The 14097-nt window shown below is 37.2% G+C and overlaps 1 long non-coding RNA gene across 5 annotated transcripts in view; it reads right to left on the bottom strand.

The window, feature by feature from the left end:
* The window catches only part of LOC125163780 (uncharacterized), a 45798-nt gene that overhangs the window by 20602 nt on the left and 11099 nt on the right, over positions 1–14097 (bottom strand). For 4 of the 5 annotated variants that reach the window (XR_007151555.1, XR_007151557.1, XR_007151553.1 and 1 more), the window contains exon 2: positions 4057–6435. This is a non-coding gene — a long non-coding RNA (uncharacterized LOC125163780). Of the gene's footprint in view, positions 1–4056; positions 6439–14097 lie in introns of all 5 variants that reach the window. The other variant, XR_007151554.1, reaches the window with a different exon arrangement.

Here is a 14097-nt window from a genome sequence, read left to right as displayed (position 1 = left end):
CTAATAGTGATAAAGATTTAGAGTGATGCACACTGAAGAATAGCAGTTTGGTATTAAATTGGAAGGAACAAATAATCCTTAAACCAGGCAGTACCCTATGTAATCACTTTACTAATAAACTGGACAAAAATAAATGGAACTTTTATCAAACCAGCAGGTACAGGCTTTATTATTTTTTTAATAAATTAAAATTAAATTAAAATTAAATTAAAAATGAGGTGCCTGGGTGGCTCAGTCGGTTAAGTGTCTGACTCTTGATTTTGCCTAGGGTCATGATCTCTAGGTTCCTGAATTCGCAGCCCGCCTAGGGCTCTGTGCCAGGTCAGTGCAGAGCCTGTTTAGGATTTTCTCCCTCTTTCTCTGCCCCTCCCCTGTTTGTACTCTCTTTTCTCCCAAAATAAACAGATAAACTTAAAAAAAAAATGAGGAAATACATATTCCCAAGGAGATATCTTCTTTCTCTATCTCCAAACTTAAAATTCTATAAAGGAAATTGAGTAATCTCACATGAAAATACCTAAGAATATATGAAATTAATAGATACAGTAGAGAAGTGCCTGCTAAACATTTCCACAATTAAAAAGAAATAAATCACTGTTTTTTCTCTCATCCTGATTCCCATAATCAGTTCCTCTTTTTTTTTTTTTAAGTTTATTTATTTTGAGAGAGAGAGAGGAAGGGGGTGTAGAGGGGCAGAAAGAGAGAATCTCAAGCAGTCTCCTCACTGTCAGCGCAGAGCCTGACACACAGCTTGATCCCAAACTGAGATCACGGTCTGAGCTGAGATCAAGAGTTAGATACCTAACTGACTGAGCCACCCAGGCACCCCATCACTTCCTCTTTTGACTGACTTATGTAAGTTGATTCCATTTTCTAGTCACCAGGATTCACTATACTTGAATAGTCTTTTTCTTTCACTCTTCTCTTTCCTTATCAGTCTCCACTTTTATTTCTTTAGTTCTTCAAATGCATATTACACCTTAAATTTTATAATATGCATTTTAAAAGGTTCTTATCATCATTATATTTGTATAACCACTCTGTGAGTTAAGCAAAAGTTATTAACATTTCATCATTCTACTAAAGGCCTCCAAGGTGACTGGCATGTAAATAAGCAGAATCACACAGGTTAAATGACTTGCCCAAGTTGACAGGACCAGTAATTACAAGTCCTGTGATTCTAATGTCAACATTCTTTTCATTACACCATGATGTCTCTCATCAACAGCTCATATTTGGTCCATTACTAAAGATTCCTAGTGGGTTTCTCTGCCTGTATTCCTACTTTGTCTATCTTGCATGCCACTACCGTATTGAACACAGTTTTTATGAAAAGATACCACAATAGGGGTAGCTCAGTCAGTTGAGTGTCTGACTTCCGCTCAGGTCATGATCTCATGGTTTGTGAGTTTGAGCCTCGCTGTGGGCCCTGTGCTGACAGCTCAGAGCCTGGAGCCTGCTTCAGATTCTGTGTCTCCCTCTCTCTCTGCCCCTCCTCTGCTCACACTCTGTCTCTCTCTCCCTCAAAAATAAAAAAAAAATTAAAAAAAATTTTAAAGATACCACAATAAAGAAATTTCCAATGGTTTCCTATTATACAGAGAATAAAAGTCAGACCTTTATCCCTGCTTTCATACATCAAATCTCTTAATCAAACTGGGCTCATGTTCCTTCAAACATCCTTCTAACTTTCCTGAGACTATGCCTTTGCTTATAGCAGTGTTTCCCTTGAGTTACAAATCCCTGAGTAATAGTTATTACAGGGGACTTGGACATAATGATGTGTCTATTTTTCTTATATATTTATTTATAGTTTATATGCTAAACATGTCTGACTAGTACCTTGTGTGTTTTGATAGAGAGGGGGCAGGGGCATCGAGTAAAATTTTTGACATTAAAAATGTCACAAGTCACCAAGGACTTGGTGTGTCTGGTTTGCTCAGTTGGTGGAGCATACGACTGACTCTTCATATCGGGGTTGTCAGTTTGAGCTTCACATTGGGTGTAGAGATTACTTTAAAAAAAAAATGAGTCGTCTGCAGTTCCACTTCTAATAATAAAGAACTAGGTGGGTTTTGATTATGCTTTAGCTGAGAATAACTAGCAACTAGAAAAGTGGGCCAAGAAAAAGAAAACCACATTTCTTTAAAGGCACTAAAAAGCTACCAAACTGGTGAAGATTGCAGGGCTAAGATCTAGGAGAGGGAGACACATCGGAGAGATACTTGAGTATTTAGGGCTCCCTTTCTGCTAGAGACATCTGACTCTATCAAAAGCAACTGAGAAAGTGAACACAGATTTTTGCAAACTCACAGGGCCAGGAGGGGGCAGGGAGGTTGAAAACTGGAGTTTAGGGCTCACAAGGAAGAAATAAACACCTCAGTCTTTTAGCTGAGGGTAGACTTTCACAGTGGGTAGACTTAGTAGTCAATTATATGGAGTTGAGGACAAAATTAGGGAATTGGAGAAAGTTCAGAAGAAAATATGCAGATAGATTTACAGAGACAAAAGGAAGAAAATGGTAAAAAAATTTTTAAAGGTGGAAGAGACTTACAGTGTAGAATTTTAAAAAGTCTAATATAGTTGAGACCCAGAAGGAAAGGAATGAGAGACCATAAAAAAGTGATACTTGAAGAGATGTCTAAAATAAGTAAAAGGCATCATGCCTCGGATTTAAGCAGCACTATAAACCTTAAGCAAGAAAAAGGCAAGGAAAATCACACCTAAGCACATCATCGTAAAATTGCTGAAAACTGAAGAGGAAAAATTTACGCATCCAGAGGAAAAAGACAAATTACTTTATCAAAACGAATGACAGTAAGACAGCTGCTTTGCAATCAAAATGATGCTATCTTTAGAGTACCAAAGGAAAATACTGTCAACTTAGAATTTACATTCAAACAATATAACTTTCAAATAGGCAAAATAAAGTTTTTTCAAACAAACAGAAATTGAGAATTTGACACCAGCATTTCTGCCCTGTAAAAAAGAGTGGACTTTGGGCAGAGAGAAATGATCTCAGATAGCCATTCTCACATTCTGGAAGAGATGAAGAGCAATGAAAGGGAAAAATACATAGGTAAATCCCAATAAATAGTAAGCTTACAAAACAATGCTAATATATCATGTTGTTAAAAACATACAGATTTAAAACATAATAGCACAGTAACTGAGAGGCGAAGGAAAATAGTTTTAAAGTGGTCTAAGGTAATCACATTGTCTAGGAAGTGGAAAACGTACTAATATGTACTAGGCTTTTAAAAGTCATGGATGCACATTCTCATTTCTAGAGTAACTAAGAATATTAAAAGAACATAAAACCACAAAAAATCAAAAGAAGAAGATGAAATAGAAAAAACACTTGAACAATCCCAAAGAAAGTACAGAAAAAAGAACAAAGAATAGGTGAGACAAAAAACAGCAGGATGGCAGCTTTAAAGCCTGTATATAATAATTATACTAAATGTAAATTGATTATCCCAATTAAAAGACAAAGACTTGGATTTATAAAGGTACACTTTTAACCTGTTTTCAAGAGACAAATCTTAAATATGAGAATGCAGAAAAGCTTAAAAAGGTATATCATGCAAAAACTAATAAAGATGGTGCGGCTATGCTAAATCCAAGTAGATTTTAGACAAGCAATTCAAGAGATAAAAAGTTCATGTGTCCAGGGGCGCCTGGCTGGCTCAGTCAATAGAACATAGGACTCTTGATCTCAGGGTTGTGAGTTCAAGCCCCATGTTGGGCATGGTGCCTACTTAATTTAAAAAAAAAAAAAAAAGTTCATGTGTCCAAGAGTCCTAATAGGAAACAAATGATACATTCAGGATCATTTAAAGAAGGTTTATTTACAAAGGGACTAATTACAAATGTGTGTGTGTAGGGTATAAGAGAATTACAAGAATAGGTTCCAAGAGACAGAAGAACTTAATCAGAATCTGGAGGGAGAGAGAATTGTGAAGAGTTCACTGTGAGACGAGTAATGACCTGTGGTCAAAGTATAAATCCAGTTCAAGGTAACCTCTAGTGGAGGGGAAGAAAAGATATGCTCACCTCACTCTTTTCCACTAAGCAATCTCTTCCCACCAGTTACAAACTCATCATGGGGTGGTGTAATCAGCTCTGGAACCATAAACATTAGCACCCTAGAATTCTTCATATATGGCAGGGGAGAAAAGAAGTTACAAAACATAATCATAGTCTCTTAAAACCTGCTTTTTTAAGTTGGTCATGAGGCCTAGATTCATAAACATAGCTGTTTTCTTTCACCATCCATTCTTTTTTTTTAATGCTTATTTTTGAGAGAGAGAAAGAGGGAGTGAGCGACAGAGAGAGAGCATGAACAGCTGGGCAGAGAGAGGGAGAGAATCTGAAGCAGGCTCCACGCTGTCAGCACAGAGCCTGATGGCTCAAACCCACAAACCATGAGATCATGACCTGAGCTGAAATCAGATGCTTAACCAATTGAGCTATCCAGGTGCCCTATTCACCGTCCATTCTTGGTTTCTCTCACTTTTTGTTTGTACCTCACCTGGATGGGATTCTTACCGGGTGGGGTACTCCCAACAGTCATTCTTATGAGTCCTAGCAGAGGTCCTTTTTGGGTTACCCTAGTTTTTTACTGGACTATTGGCTAAGAGAATACAAACAAGCTTCTCAGAGAATACTGTTACAGTCCATATACAGTCATATTTATTCTGCTGTATAGCAGCAATGCAATTTCCCCCTGTTAAAAGGGATCCCTCACCCTGCCAGTAGAGTGATTTCCTTCTCTCTTGTTGGTTAGTGACAGAAAAAGCCCAAACCTGCCAGTGAACAGTGTCCACTTCTAATTCGTTGAAGTATTAGGAAGCATTTCTCTCTTTAGTACCAAGTTTACTACCAAAACCACTAAGTCCAAAGTTTCAGGGACCAAAAAATTCTTCAAGTGGGTTTTTAGGTATAATAGAGAACCTAACAAAAATGCATACATGTGTACCCCAAAAGACATACAAAAGAATGTTCATAGCATCAGTCTTTATAATAGCCCTAAATGGAAACATTGCCAATATCTATCAACGGTAGAACGGGTAAGTAAATGGCAATATATTCATTCATTGTATAACAATGAAAATAAATGAACAACCGATCCAGGTAACATGGATAAACCTCACAATGTTTTCTTTAAAGATTTTTTTTTAATGTTTGTTTATTTGAGAGAGTGAGAGATGAGTGAGCAGGGGAGGGGCAGAGAGATGAACCTCACAATATTAAACAAAGGAAGCCAGACACAAGAGAATACAGTTATGTATTCAATATATATAAGTTAACCATTGGCAAACCTAATCTTTGGTGTTAGAATTTGGGAAAGTGATTACCTTTGGGAAGAAAGAAGAAGAATGACTAAGAAGGGGGCATGTTAGTGTTGTAGCTATTGATGTGGGTGTTGATTACACAGTTATCTTTACTTTGTGATAAGTTGTGCTAAATAATTATATTTGTGTACTTTTCTACATGTGTGTTATGCTTCCATTAAAAAACTTTTAAAAATTCATATAATAGCCCTCCTGTGTGTGATGTGCACTTTTTCTGAATGCTTTTAAGATATTTTTCTTAGTTTTGTCAGTTTGACAATAACACGCATTGGTAATTTTCCTACCTGTGCTTCACTGAGCTTTGTGGATCTGTAATTTCATGCTTTTCACCAAATTCAGAAAACATGCTCCCAGTTATTTAAAAAAAATAGACATATAGAAAATAGAGGGACCATGCTCATCTCCACTATACATACCTTCTGGGAAAGATGGCACTACATATTGGTTACTGCATTTAAGCATAATACTTTATTCTGAAGTCTGCATCCTAAATTTGGAGGTTATTGTCTCCTGGTTGGCTCCATAAACTGAACCAGTTTTCTAATTTGTTTTAAGTTCTTGTCCAGCCTGTCGACTCATAAGCCACTCACAATGAACCACTCTATACCCTTACCTCAGGCCACGTCTCCTAAAGTTCTCAAGGAAAGGATTTCCCTTTACTGTTGTGATTCAGGGCCACTATTGAGCGATGGTGTTGTATAGTGACCACTCACACCCAGCTATTGCCAGCTCATTGCAGACCCTTTTGTGAATTAACAAGACCTAAACTTTTTTCCTTCATTAATTGGTCAGAGGGAACCCCCTTTGAAGCCAGTGTATATGGATTGAGGGAGAAGTGCTGAAGGAATAGGGGCAGGTACTAATAACAGTAGTCTGAGTCACCTGCTTATTCAGTTTAGTTGTGGCCATGTACCCAGTTTTGTAGGGAGTGAACTGCTGTTATGCCCATCCAGTTGTATGATTGGTGAATCAGATAACACCAGTTCATGACGAGTAGTAGTTCGATCATTCACATAGTCACTTGATGTCCCATGGTCAGGAGTTCCATCTCTATCAGGTACCAGCAGCAAACCAGGAGCTGCTTTTCAAAGAAACAAAACAAAACATTGGTTGAGGAAGATAGATCTATACTCAAAAACCAAGGAATCTTGTAATTCTCCTATTGGCACTTACCCTCAGAGGCTTCATAGAACATCTCTACCACATGAACTTCCAATACCATTGTATCTGCCGAACCATAAGGCCCAACTGGCAAGACAGTTTGCTCTGGGCCCTACTCAAAATTACAGTTACCCATAAAACAGGCTAGGTCACCCAAAAGTACTATTTTGTTGTCTCCAGAACCTAAAAAGGCCTGCCATACATTTTGCCTTTTTCTTTACTGTTGTGGTGAAAAACACAACAGACTGTCACTCACTTGAATGGATAACCTAACAGGTCTCTGGCCATTGAATCCCATGTGGCAGGTCCCTGAAGTTTTACAGGGTTTTTCTTGCACCTTCTGCTAAGCATATGTCTTATCAAAGCATGTAGAGTGTTTACTACTTCCTGCTCTTTGGGCTCATTTAACGTTCATTTCTATAATAGACCAGTGTGATATTCTATCACATAGCAAGATGATCAAGGTCCCTTCAGCACAGAATAGAAAGGTGGCACAGTGCTGAGACAAGACAGTAAGGGCTTACTGTTGTCTCTGTCAGTTAAACACAATCTACTTCTGATTTCCCTGAATAACTGGAATGGGAAATGAGGGGGCACTTCCAGAGCAATACCTATATATCATATCAAAATCTGTATTCATTTCCTCCAATGAAGATACCACACCTGTAACAGCAACTACAATTGGCATCTTTGCCTGATAAAATCTTGCAGTAATTCAGTCATTCTTTACTACCCATTTGGTTTTTATACTGTCATTCCTATGACCCATCTGGTGACCACAAAGGGAAGTTAAGTGGGAATGTGGTATGAATCACTATGCCAGCATGGTGGCACTAATTTCTACAAGTTCCCCAGGGATGCAGTACTGCTTTGGTGAGAGACAAGCAGTTATGAACTTCTACATAGCCCTTCCTACCATAATAGCATTCACTCCATTGGACAGGAAACTAAAATGAAGACTGCTTCAGTTATTAAAATATGTCTATTCTTACTACACATTAAGACTGGAGAAATAACCCCAATATGGGTCTCTCTGGACTCACTGTTAACCCAGATGCAGGCCAAGACTCCATCTGTCACTTAAGTTTCCTAGGCCTCCTATTTTAACCAGTTGTCCAGGATTAGGTTTTGGGTCTCTAGGTATTAATATAAGTTAAGAGACAGTATCTAATAAGCCTCAGGAGGTCTGGTATTTTCCTTTCTCCAGGAAATGGCCACTAGAGAAGAATTAGGGCAGTGATCCCGTAATTTGCTCACCAGGGGAGCTTCAAAAAATATCAATGCCTGGGTCTCACTCCCTGAAATTATGATTTAATTGGCCTGGATGTTCTTGAGAATTCTACGGTGGTCTAAAGTACAGACAGGTTTGGGAAGCATGGGATTAGGGGAAGGTTCATGGTTATACACCTGTGGCAGCATTGCAGGATTTTTCTTCAAAGGGACCCAATCTTTCTCCATCATCAAAGAGTTCCAGGTCTGTGAACTGGATGAGATGCTTCAAATTTCATTATGACAACACAAGTTAGTTTAGAATTTTCCCACCTATATATGTCAAGCAGCAAATTAGTAGGCTACTTAATCTATTACTTAATCTGCTTCCTTTCTTGTTATCCTTTAACCATTACCACCTTTCCCTGAAAGTCAAAACACTCTGATTAACGTTCTCTTCTTTGGATTATTATGGTAATTGTGCCCACCATGTCTCTGATGGTTATATGCCATCACGTGGCCTCTACCAATTTGAGATTATCTTATTCTGAGATCAGGAAACTCAGTTCTACCACAGCATTTATCACCATCAATCTGACAAACAGAGAGCAGCCACTTCAGAGCTCTTTAGGGATGCTTATACTTCTATCACCAATGCATCCTTAATGACTTGGTAAAAATGGAGAATGTCTAAGGAGCCCTTGTTTTCTCTTCTCTACAGTATGCCAGAGTATTTCTGGGATTCTGAAATTATTACTTCAAATTTCATTTGTAGGTCATTTATTATTTGTAGACTGTTATTGAGCCCATGCCTCATCCTAGCAAACTATTAATGCCAATATGAGATGTTGATTCTCAGGTGAGTGCACCCATGCCAATAAATTTGCCATGATAAAACCTTGTATTGATTCCCCCTTGGTGTAACATCCTTAGAACCCACTTCTATATATACTCCTCAGGTTTCTGCTGATCAAAATGGTAAGGTCTTTAACTCCTGTGAAGGTTATCTCATGCCAGAGCAGGCCACATACTTCTCTGATTAGGTGATCTTGAGATTTATCTAGGGATACTGTGAGGTGATGAAGGTACGTTCTGAGAACAGATACCAGCCTATGAGAGAGCTGTTCCCAGTGCAGTCACCGAAAGCCTCTATGCAGAGGAGGCTAGTTTCCCCAGAGAGCCAAGGAAGTTTGGGGGATATGCAGGTTCAGCATTCTCATCTTCATTCTTGTCTGCTCAAAAGTCTCCATTCTGTCTTAGGGCCCCACATCTTTCTCACCAATGCTCTACCCTTAGACTAAGAAAACTGGAAGAACTGAGTATTTTATTGGTACTACAAATCTACCTTTTCTGCCCACTGCTTATAGGAGATGAAGGACTCCTTCAAAACTGTGGTGGAGGAGTTCTGACACTCTCTATGCATTCTCAGCTACATAGTCATAGTTTTTACATTTTTCTTTTTCCTGTGTACATTCTGTTTAGGTTCATAAGAGAGGCCTGGTGGATCCACAATCTTAAATCACTATGGTTACCACAGTGAAGGTTCTCACCTTCACTCCATCCCATGCTATTAATAGTAAGTATAACAGTACCTTAAGCCATGGATCACTTGTGGTCCCTTTGTCTATAGCAATGAAGTTATCCCTGTGATTGATTTTACATGTGTGTGTGTATTTAATTCAACCTCAAAGGGTCCATCTCCTGTAACAGCTCTGGTACTAATTACTCTTTCAGTCAGGGTTATAAAAAAAATTGAAGGCACATGTGAAATAATTTAAGAATGAAAAAGATTGGTGAAAATAAATTACACTAAAATCAGGAACTTTGGTTTTTCAAAAGATGCTACTGAGAAAATGAAAAGACAAACCATACTATGAGAAAGGATATTTGGTATATATATGTGTGTTCAAGAACTCATATCCAGAATAAAGAAGTCCTAAAAATCAGTCAGAAAATGACTGACAACCCAACAGAAATATGGGCAAGTGACTTGAACAAGCACTTCAAACCAGAGGATCTCTAAATGGCAAATAACATAAAATGGTGCTCAGTCTCAATCATCACCAGTAGCATGCAAATTAAAGCTAAAATGAAATGCCACTACACACCCATCAGAATGGCTAACATTAAAAACAGTGATGATACCAAGTGTTGCTCAGGGTGTGGAGACTGTAAAACTTTCATATACTTTTGGTGGGGATATAAATAACATAAACTTTGGAAAACTGTCATTCTGTATACAGTGTGAACATACCTCGAGACCAAGGAATTTTAATCCTAAGTATTCTCTCAAAAGATGTCTTCCCATTCACACCAAGAGACACATAAGAGAATGTTTATGGCATCATTATTGGTTAATAGCCCCAGGGTAGAAAAGCCCAAATATCAACAACAGGATGGATAAATATATTTGGTGTAGTCATACAGTGGAATATAGCAATGAATGTGAAGTTTTAAAAACAATACAGAACAATCTCATATACATATGAAATGCACACTTAATACCATTTATGTAAGGTTAAAAGTGAGGCAAAATTGGTCTATGGTTAGAAATTGGAAGAATGATGACATTGGGGAGAAAGGCAGGATAGTTATTGAGAGGTTGTATACTATGTAAACAGTAATACTCTATTTTCTGAGTGGTGGATACAGTGATATTTTTACTTTATGATAGATACTTGATTTATTTCCGTAGTATTCTATATTTTGATTTTTTAAAAGGGTGGGCCTAAAAAGACTGGAACTATTTGTTTATGCCTCCATGCCCCTCTCCATTAATTCAAGTACTTCTTCCTTCAAGGTCCAGTTCAGATTCCGTATCTTACATGGAGTCCAACCACTCCAGATAGAGGCAATTTATCTTTCTATATGGTTTTTATTACATCCCCAGGGAGGCAGTATAACAATAGAAATATGGGCAAAAGGGTTTGGGCTTCAATCTGTAAAGTAAATAAAAGTAGGATAGTGACATGGTCATATTTATATCTGCATACCATAAATGTGTTTAACCAACTTTACTTATACATATTTCTTTGAATATGTGGGCAAATATAAAACTTTATATATACCTGTAAGTATGTAATATGCTACACTGTTATAATATTTGTTCCCAATGAATAATTCTTTGGTTTATGCCTTTTTGCAATATGCCTTTGGAGGAATAGATAATTTGGGGGGTGGGGGGGAGGAAGTCTCTTTCTCTTGTTACCTAGCTCACCAATTAATCTAGTCTCCCAATGTCCTTTCTTCTTCCTTCAGTATTAGAATGCCCAAGTTTTAGCTTTGTACATTGCCACATAGCTAAGGACTATAGTCCTAGCCTCCCTTGAAAGTGTGGCCATATGACTATATTTTGGCCCATGACTTATAAGTGGAAATGACGGCTGCAACTCTTATGGCATTCCCTTAAGAAAAGGTAGCTAGAACAAAGGTATTTGTCATTTAAAATATTTTAACACAGATTGCCAGAGTGCTTTGTAAATAGGTTGAAAAGTTCACATGTATACCAGCAATGTAAAACAATACCCTTTTACTTGGATCCTCACTAGCAAGAGGGAATTTAAAATTTTGCCCACTCTGAAAAGATGTTTCATCATACTCATAACAGGAAAAAAACATAATAAACTAATACTAATATTAAACATTTTCACTTTTCAATCTCAAATCCAAAAGTCTGATAACATATTCTAATGACAGTGCTATACATTCTCAACTGTTCTTTATACAACACTTATGGAGGAAAATTCGGCAATATCATCAAAATTACACACACACACACACACACACACACACGCACAACTTGATCTAACAATCTTATTTCTGTAAATTTATACTACAGATATCTTGAACATGTGAGACAAAACTATGAACAGGATTTTTCATTACTACATTGTTTTTAAGAGCAAAAGACTGAAAACAATGCAAATATCCATCACAGAAGTTTGCAAAATAAATTCTGGCATTCTTTTTTTTTTTTTTTTTGAGAGAGAGAGAGAGAGAGAGAAAAACAGAGCGTGAGTGGGGGAGAGTAGGAGAGGGGCAAAAGAGAGAGGGAGAGGGAAGGGAAAAGAGGGAGGGAGAGAGAGAGAGAGAGAGAGGGAGAGGGAGAGGGAGAGACAGAGAGACACACACAGAGAGAATCCTAAGCAGGCTCCATGCTCAGCATGGAGCTCAACCTGGGGCTCCATCCCATGTCCCTGGGATCATGACCTGAACTGAAATCAAGGGTTGGATGCTCAACTGACTGAACCACCCAGCTGCCCCAATTCTGGCGTTCTTTTAGTACAAATACTACGTGGCTGTTAAAGAATGAGTAATCTTATTATGCAGCTGATTAAATACCTCTAAGATGTATTGCAACCAAAAAAGTGAGATGTGGAACATAGTGTACATTATGATAAATTGTTTTTTAAAAAGGAGAATATAAATTTGTATAAGAAAGCTCTGGGAATTACTTCAAATCTATTAGAATGGCTGTTATCAAAAAGACAAGAAGTAACAAATGTTGGTGAGGATGTGGAGAAAAGAGAATTTTTGTGCACTGTTCGTGGAATTATGTATTGGAATAGCCACTATGGCAAACAGTGTAGAAGTTCCTCAAAAACTTAAAACTAGAACTACCATATGACTTGGCAATTCCACATCTGGGTATTTATTCAAAGACAATGAGAATGCTCCAAAGGATATATGCACACCCATGTTCATTGCAGCACTATTTACAATAGCCAACATATGGAAACAACCTAAATATACATTGAAAGATGAATGGATAAAGAAAATGTAGTAGATATGGAATAAGTCATGGAAATAAAAGCCACAGCGTAAAGAATATAATCAATGATATTGTAAGTGTTGTATGGTGACAGATAGTAGCTACACTTGTGATGAGCATAGCATAATGTACAAATTGGTCAAATTAGTATGTTGTACATATGAACTAATATAACATTGTGTGTCAACTACACTCAAAAAAAAAAAAAGAAAAATTCATGATCGAAGTTTAGAGGGAAAAAAAAGAAAAACATGTCATATATATTTAGAATGGAATATCATTCAACCATAAAAAATAATGAAATCTTGCCATTTGCAACAACATAGACCACGTGGGCATAATGCTAAGTGAAATAAGTCAGATTGAGAAAGACAAATACCACATGATCTCACTTGTATGTGGAATATAAAAACAACCAACCAACCAACCAGCCAAGCTCAGAGATAGAGAACAGACTGGTGGTTGCCAGGGGTGGGGTGGGCAAAATGGGTGAAGGGGGTTAAGAGGTACAAACTTCCAGTAATAAATAAGTCATGAGGATGGAATGTACAGAAGGTAACTATAATTAATAATATTGTTTTGCGTATTTGAAAGTTGCTCAGAGTAAATCTTAAAAAGTCCTCACCATAAGAAAAAAAATTCTGTAAGTGTATGGTAACTAGACTTATTGTGATGATCATTTCACAATATTTACAAATATCAAATCATCATGCTGTACACCTGTACATATAAAGTTTCATGTCAATTATACATACCTCAATTGAAAAAAAAGAATACCATGACAAGAAAGACTGCAAAAGAAAGGGAAAAGAAAAAGAAAAAATAAGCTCTAGGAAGATACATGAGAAAATTGTAAAAGTAGTTGTGAGATGGATGGATAGATGGCTGTGGCATGAGAAATGGTGGAGGGGATATACATGTGGGAAATTTCAAAACATAAGTCTATTTATACACACGTGCACACACACACCATTTGAATGAATTACCTACTGAAAAAGAAAAGAAGTTTCCATATGGTGAATTCCCTAGTTTCCTTTATGTGATTTTTGTCAAGTCCATTTACCCATCTGATTCTTCTACTGTAAATCAGGGGTAAGATGCACGTCATAGTACTTTGTGAGCACTTATATGTGTGCATAGTTCAGTGCTGGTTACATAATCAGCATTTAATGTTAGTTGAATTAAAACAATAGTTTGACAGTCTGTTAGGCCTAACTGGCACCTCATTATTATTTTACTTCACATGCTCCTGATTTCGACTGATTCTGAGCATCTTTTCACATTTGGAGTTACTCTTTGTTGAGTTCTTATTCTTTGCTACCCACTTTTCTGTTGAACTACATGTTCCCTTAATGTGAATTTCTAAGAGGGTTTTGTGTATTACAGATGTTAAACCTCCTCATGAATATTTTTCAAAATTTATTGCACATCTATTAACCTTAATTATAACTTTTCTATGCAGGCTACTTTTTAATAATGACAAGTGTCTATCTTTTTTGAGAAGAATGTGTATTCTGCTCTTTTGGGGTGAAGTATTCCATAAATATCAATTAGATCCAATTGACTGATGGTAATACACAGTTCAACTGTATCCTCACT

This window comes from Prionailurus viverrinus, chromosome B1 (genome assembly GCF_022837055.1).
Source record: "Prionailurus viverrinus isolate Anna chromosome B1, UM_Priviv_1.0, whole genome shotgun sequence".
Classification (NCBI taxonomy): Eukaryota; Metazoa; Chordata; class Mammalia; order Carnivora; family Felidae; genus Prionailurus; species Prionailurus viverrinus.
Note: the sequence above shows the minus strand (reverse complement) of the source record. Positions and strands in the feature narration are given on the sequence as shown.